General features: G+C 38.5%; 1 protein-coding gene across 2 annotated transcripts in view; it reads left to right on the top strand.

The window, feature by feature from the left end:
- The window catches only part of LOC139755908 (uncharacterized), a 274,125-nt gene that overhangs the window by 221,544 nt on the left and 45,081 nt on the right, over positions 1 to 7,500 (top strand). The gene's annotated exons all lie outside the window — the stretch shown is intronic.

Genomic DNA, 7,500 nt, shown 5'->3' with positions numbered 1-7,500 from the left:
TAAATTGAACATATGTATTTCATTCAGTTTCTTAGAAAGTATATACTTCCCAAGAACAGTGTAACTGGATAAAGGTATGCATTCCTATTTTTGCCCTTATAGATGATGGTTTTTCCTTTCCACACATTCCTAAACACTCCATTTCTACTAGGTTATTTCCTCACAAACTCCCACTTCAATCTCTCTCTCTCTCTCTCTCTCTCTCTCTCTCTCTCTCTCTCTCTCTCTCTCTCTCTCTCTCTCTCTCTCTCTCTCTCTCTCTCTCTCTCTCTCTCTCTCTCTCTCTCTCTCTCTACCTTTTGCTAGACTTAGCCTCACTTTTGTTCACATTATGTCTCATCTTTCTCCCTTCACACACACACACACACACACACACACACACACACACACACACACACACACACACACACACAGAGTCCCAGACTCAAACACCAGCTTCTACAGTTTCTCACTCGTGTCTCTCATTAGGAAACAAAAACTGACATCTCCCGTTGGGCCTCTCCACACTCACTATAGACTGCAGACCTACCCTTCTCTCCTAGACCCTCGTCTGTAAATACCCTAAACCACCGTTGTGACTTCACGCACACCCCTTTCGCAGACCTACTGTCACCTGAAACCACTCACCCTCCTCTCTTCCTACTCGAACATAAGCTTTGATCTCTTGATAAAAACTTGTCACTGCCTCTAATAGCTTTCCTCCCCACATCATCTATTCGTAACACTTTCAACAAAGCATCTCTATCAACCCTGTCATATGCGTTCTCCAGATCCATGAATGCCTCATACAGATCCTTCTATTTCTCTAAGTATTTCTCACACACATTACTCAAAGAATATCCCTGATCCACACGTCTCGTATTATGCCTTCCTAAACTGATGCTCTGTGCATGCCACCAACCTCTCAATCGACACTTACCCATGTAACTTCCCAGGTATATCTCGTAAAGTTATACCGTTGTAAATGGAATATTCACTTTCGTCCGGTTTAAACTTTTTCTCATTGGAAATGACCTCAACCTTTCCATTTAAGTGAACCATTCAAATAGACATGATTCTCTTAGTCTGCCACCCACTTTATATTTTGAAAACTTGTAAGAAAATGAGATTCATGAGTTTACGCTCATAAACATTTACATATTCCGGCTGATTTACGATCTTCCCGGATGAAGAAAAGGAAATAATAATAACGAAAGGGGGGATTTTGATATTTCTTTTTCTTCATATTCATATTTCTGGGTTTTTTGACACGACATGCGAAGCCTACCCGGAAGAATGGCCTGGGAACTAAAGCGTTTATGGAGGAGCTGAGGACTTCGTTATGATCAATAACTAGATTTCCAGAGAGAGAGAGAGAGAGAGAGAGAAGAGAGAGAGAGAGAGAGGGGGGGGGGGGGGGAAGAGTGCATACCGACCTGACTATGAGTTCCTACGTCAAGATTTTATGCCGAAGAAGCAAGGTTAGCGCGTGGCACTCACCACATGCGTTACTTGCTGGTTATGGCAGATTCTAAGTTCGTTCGTCTCTAAGTACATCCGGGACTAACTTCAGCCATGAGCCCAATCTCCTTTTTAAACGTTTCTGTCGTCACTATACGCCCACATTTCTCAATTCTCCTGAAATTTCAGTGAATGATCTTTCAATTCTCTTTCCTGAACATTTGCATCATATGGTCTGATATCTTTTCAGCATATCTCAAGGAATGACTATATCTTCCTTGCTGAGGAGCTCCATGGTTTAAGGCATAACCCCTCACTCACTCTGTATACTCACAAGCATATACCACTCCTGTAACGCACTCTTCCTCTTCGTAGTCTGTGTACAGCTCAAGACATTTCAAGCCTTGTGTGGTTATTGAGATGCTCCAGTCGTTCATTTTGCAGCTGACGTATTTTTGCATTCTTTCTAACTTACCAACTTCCATCTGTTCAACTGGTGATCATATATTACAGCAATATTCTCTTTCACTTCTCCTATATATTTATGTATATACTTTCAAAAATCTCATCACCAGCATTCCTTCTTGCTTGTTTTAGAAGTTCTCATTATCATACCTCTCATTATTTGGGTCAGAGGCTCTCATCTTTTCGGTATATCCCTTAAATTCGCGTTTTACATTTACAGTAACTCTCACGTCTTTGACATTTTCTTCGCTTAAAATTCCTCTCCCTGTCAGGCCGGTTGTGGGAAGAGGGTGATATACTCTTAATCGCTCCATAACTTGTCGCTTCAAAGGTCTCCCCATCAAAATATATCTCTTCTACTCATCTGTATAAATTATCGTAATTCCTTTGTAGCTCTTCCAAGTCCTCTTCATTATCCACAGTTTTGCTTACACTTATATCATCTGCAAAGCATGTGATCCTTTTTTTTTTCATCTTCCTTACATTCTTGTCTATATTTGCCTTCATGATTTATGAAGAGTATTTTTGGGCTCATTCTGTTCCTCTTGGTACATACGAAAGACCATCTTCCTCAGATCTGGTTCCATTTGCCACTATCCTAATTTTTCTCTGAGTAGAAATCTCTTTAATCCACATCTCTAGTTTTCCATGGATGTTATACCTCATCACTTTTTTGTTCTAACATCACTCCATAGTTAAGTCAAATGTTCTTTTTGTTTCGTCAAATATTTTTCTCTTCTTCTTTTAGAATCCGGGGGAAAAAAAAGACAGTGTCCATTTGCTATCCTTTTTCTTCAACTGCTTTTAAGGGGGACTGGATCTTTTTCCACGAGCGATAAGGCCAGACCACCTCGCCCTTTTCTATGTAGTCTGTGTATCTATGTAACTCTATGTCTGTAACGCTTCCCCTGTGTTAAAGATGCATAAAAGGCATGATAGCATTTCAATAACTTAAGTCTATGTTCCTTTCACCTGAAACAGATCAGAACTCTCCTTTATTTAACAAATTATTCCAGATAAGGTGATCCGTTATGTGTTTCTTTATCATATCATCATATATTCTTATATAACTTTTTTGGACTTAGCTTGAAAACGCCTTTGTGTATTGGTGTAATACGTGCCATTTTGTGTAAATCGTGTGTACTGGATTGGCCTATGTTTTGCCTTAATTGTAGCATAAGTTATTTTCCTATTCATTCTTCTTCTTCTTCTTCTTCTTCTTCTTCTTCTTCTTCTTCTTCTTCTTCTTCTTCTTCTTCTTCTTCTTTTTCTGCTTCTTCTTCTTCTTGTTCTTGTTGTTGTTGTTCTTCTTCTTCTTCTTCTTCTTCTTCTTCTTCTTCTTCTTCTTCTTCTTCTTCTTCTTCTTCTTCTTCTTCTTCTTTAAGAAACTTGGTAGGACGTACATAAGACCACAGACTCCGAGTTGTTTATAAACTTGGTCATTCAGTCTGCTTCTGTCGATTGTTTATATATATATATATATATATTCACGTCTGTTAAACCCTGTTTATAGTAGTCACTGAATATTTCATCATTAATGTCTTTCTTTCTTTTATAACTGAATACTGACTGATATTGATGTCTTAACATTTAGCAGAATATTCTCGGGGTCACATGTTCATAACCTTCGCCTATGGCTACGAGTCCAGTCTTTGATCATGGTATTTGTTTTGTTCATGGATATAAATATAACTTTATGATTTCGTTCTGTTTCAAATAACTCTCTCTCGTATTCAGTCTGTGTTCTCTTCTAAATTATTGCATCATTTCCTTCTCAGCATCTTATTTTTTCTTCCTCTTCTTCTACCTTGTTTTCATTCATTGCATATCTCAGCTTATTTTTCACAAAATACGTGATGTATTCCGCTTTTTTACCCAGTCTACAGAGTTGGAACTGAAGTCACCTAATCAAATTATTTGTTAGTTCCGCTTTGTCTATGTTCCTTTATATTTCCTTGTTGAACTCTGTCATCTTAGTGATGGATGGGTCTACATATTGTCACCTCTTTCACGGCTATTTCATTTAATGCTTTTAATTCATCATTTCTTGCGAGATATGTTCAAATATTAATTTCCTTGAGATTTACGTACGACGAAAGTGATGCAACACTTTGCTTATAATATATTTTTCTCCACTCTGAAAAGTCTCATGACTTGTTATACTTGTGCTTCACATTCTTAGTGTTTTTCTCCTTTCTATTTATTCACGTCTCTGTTAAGTCGACAGACAGTGTATTTCAGTGCCTCCTCGTCCACTCATTAAAGATAATTTCTTTAGTCCTCCTGTCAGTCTCATTAATTAGACATTGTATATCCATGTAGAAATTTTCGTAAGGATTATCTCTGTCTGTTTCAGACATTGTATTACTTTCGTCCATTTGTTTTTCATGACTTTTAAATAAAAGGTTAAAAATTTGGGGGGTTCAGATTTCTTGCTATTTCCATTAGCATCCTTGCCCAAAAAAAAGAGAAAGAAAGAAAAAGATTGTTTTTCCTCTTTTACATTACTCTTCCTATCCTGTTCCTGACCTAGTCTTTCGTTTGATGTACATTTTATATCACATATATCGCTATCTCTCTTGTTCACCTTCATATATCCTATTTTTCCCATTTTCTCCATAGCTTATTATCAACCTACATGCTTTCTCTTTGCATCCAATCTTATTCGCAATCGCGTTTCTTATATTCATCCTTTTCATCACCATTTCTCCATTCTTATATATTTGGTAAGCTTATTTCATTCCTCAGGCGTATTCCCCGCCACACACTGTCGATCCCGTACGTGAGCTAAAGACAATCTAAGCTTGCTCCCTATTTTGCATTCGCCGTGCGTATCAAAATGTCTAATTGCTTTGAGTGCATGGAGTGACAGCCAGCCTTTTTGATGCATCATGACTATGTTGGTGTGTGTGTGTGTGTGTGTGAGAGAGAGAGAGAGAGAGAGAGAGAGAGAGAGAGAGAGAGAGAGAGAGAGAGAGAGAGAGAGAGAGGTGTAGATAAAGTAGAGCCACACTTGGAATCAATGAAATTTAATAAACTTGTTTACTGGCCTGTGAAAATGTGAATCCAACTGTTCCAGATTAAAAACTGTATACCAAATAAATCATACATACTCTCGTTTTATATGTATATATATATATATATATATATATATATATATATATATATATATATATATATATATATATATATATATATACATATATGAATAAACTGAGGGAGTATTCAGCCATCATATGCTGTCTCAACTGAACGGACACAAGGAGAAACAGAGGACACCAACATTGTCCACCTCAAATTCGGGAAACTTACCTTGTAAAAGAAGCTTTCACAACAGCGATATATATATATATATATATATATATATATATATATATATATATATATATATATATATATATATATATATATATATATATATATATATATATATATATATATATATATATATATATATATATATATATGCTACGCTTTTATGGGTCGCGCAACTCATCTGCATTAGCGCTGATAGATTTGAGTTGCTCTCTCTCTCTCTCTCTCTCTCTCTCTCTCTCTCTCTCTCTCTCTCTCTCTCTCTCTCTCTCTCTCTCTCTCAGAGTAAACTTCGCCTTCACTGAAAGGCAATTTATTCAGTGGGTATCCCGAACTGTTAGAATCTGTGGATGGTTCTCAAGTGGATGTACACTGTGGTAATGTCAGCTTGACGTGATATCCGGATCATCAGCGAAAACCTAAACGCTTGAACACAAAGGTAACGATCGTTAAGCACGGTGGCTGAACCGTTGAACACAAAGGTAACGATCGTTAAGCACGGTGGCTGAATCCTTGAACACGAAGGTACGACCCTTGAGCACGAAAACGCGACCCTTGAGCACGAACGTACAACCCTTGAGCACGAAGGTGCGACCTTCGACAGCGAAGATGTGCGACCTTTCCACACGATGGTATGACTTGAGCATGAAAAATGCGACCCTTGAGCACGAAGATAGGGACTTTGAACACTTAAGTGCGACTCTTGAACGCGAAGACACGACCCTCGAGGAGGGCGAAAATGCGACCATCGAGCACCAAAGTACAACCCTTGAGCACGAGGGCACGACCACTGAACACGAAGGCACGACCCTTGAACACGAATTTGCGACCCTTAAACATGAAGACTTACCCGCTGGCCATCATACTCAATTCATGACCATCTCAGTGTATTCTTCATTTTCCTCTTCTTCTTCCTCTTCTTCTTCTTCTTCTTCTTCTTCTTCTTCTTCTTCTTCTTCTTCTTCTTCTTCTTCTTCTTTACCATCATCTTGTCCATCTTCGTCTTCACTTCCCCTGTCCTCTCCATCAGTTCCCGTGTTTCCTCTCTTTCCTCTCTACTGCCTCCTTCCCCAACACCTCCTCCTGGTCTTTCAAAATGGGTCATAACCCCGCGTCCCTCAACATTATAACTTCATTTCGATCACTGTAGGTTGCAACACGCACAAATCCTCCCCTTTTTTCATATCATATAAACTCTGTGTTTTAGCCATGTTCTTTATTCGTGTTCTTTCACAAGTTTTCCCCCGGAAAAAAAATAGAATAACACTTTAAATCCTGTGTTATTTTAATCATTCATTGTACAAGAGACTTTATGTGTGTGTGTGTGTGTGTGTGTGTGTGTGTGTGTGTGTGTGTGTGTGTGTGTGTGTGTGTTTAAAGCGTGCGTGTGGAGGAACACAAGTTTATATAGCAGGAGATGATGTCTATGATGCTCTCGTGGTGTCAAAAATATAAGGCGAGAGGGGACCTGCGTTAAGGTCATTTTTCGTCCTTCTCTCTCTCTCTCTCTCTCTCTCTCTCTCTCTCTCTCTCTCTCTCTCTCTCTCTCTCTCTCTCTCTCTCTCTCTCTCTCTCTCTCTGGGAATACTTCCTGTGATTCGTTCTTCTGTTCCGTCTGTTCTACCCCCACACTGGGCCATTAGGGTTTCCAGTTAGCATTCCCAATTAACCTATGGGAGGTCGCCATGACCCATACTGGAATTCTAGTGAGCTTATTAGAACCCACATGGACCTATTAGAATCCCCATTAACCTATTAGAATCCCCATTAAACTATTAGTATCCCCATTAACCTATCTGAATCCCCATTTACTTATGAGAATTTGCATCAACTTATTTCAATCTCCATTACCCTCATTGGATGTCCATTAACCTATTACAGTCTCCATTATCCAAATTGAATTCCCATTAACCATTATTTCTAACTTACTGTAGTTCTCATAAAGCCCATTAACTCGACACGTTTAACCTACTCTTGTTATAGGAGGCAGACCAAAGGATACAAAAGACATAAAGGATTCCCAACACACCACGGAGTTAACCAAACCATGAATTGACATAGAACGAATAAGAAGCAAATAAACGATTAACAACAACGACAACAACAACAACAACAACAATAACCATAACAACAACAACAACAACAACAACAACAATAACCATAACAACAACACCAACAACAACAACAACAATAACCATAACAACAACAACAACAACAACAACAACAACAACAACAACAACAACAACAACAACAACAACAACAACATCATCATCAACAACA

This window comes from Panulirus ornatus, chromosome 20, assembly GCF_036320965.1.
Source record: "Panulirus ornatus isolate Po-2019 chromosome 20, ASM3632096v1, whole genome shotgun sequence".
NCBI lineage: Eukaryota > Metazoa > Arthropoda > Malacostraca > Decapoda > Palinuridae > Panulirus > Panulirus ornatus.
The sequence above is the reverse complement of the archived record's forward strand: the minus strand, read 5'-3'. Positions and strand labels throughout refer to the sequence as shown.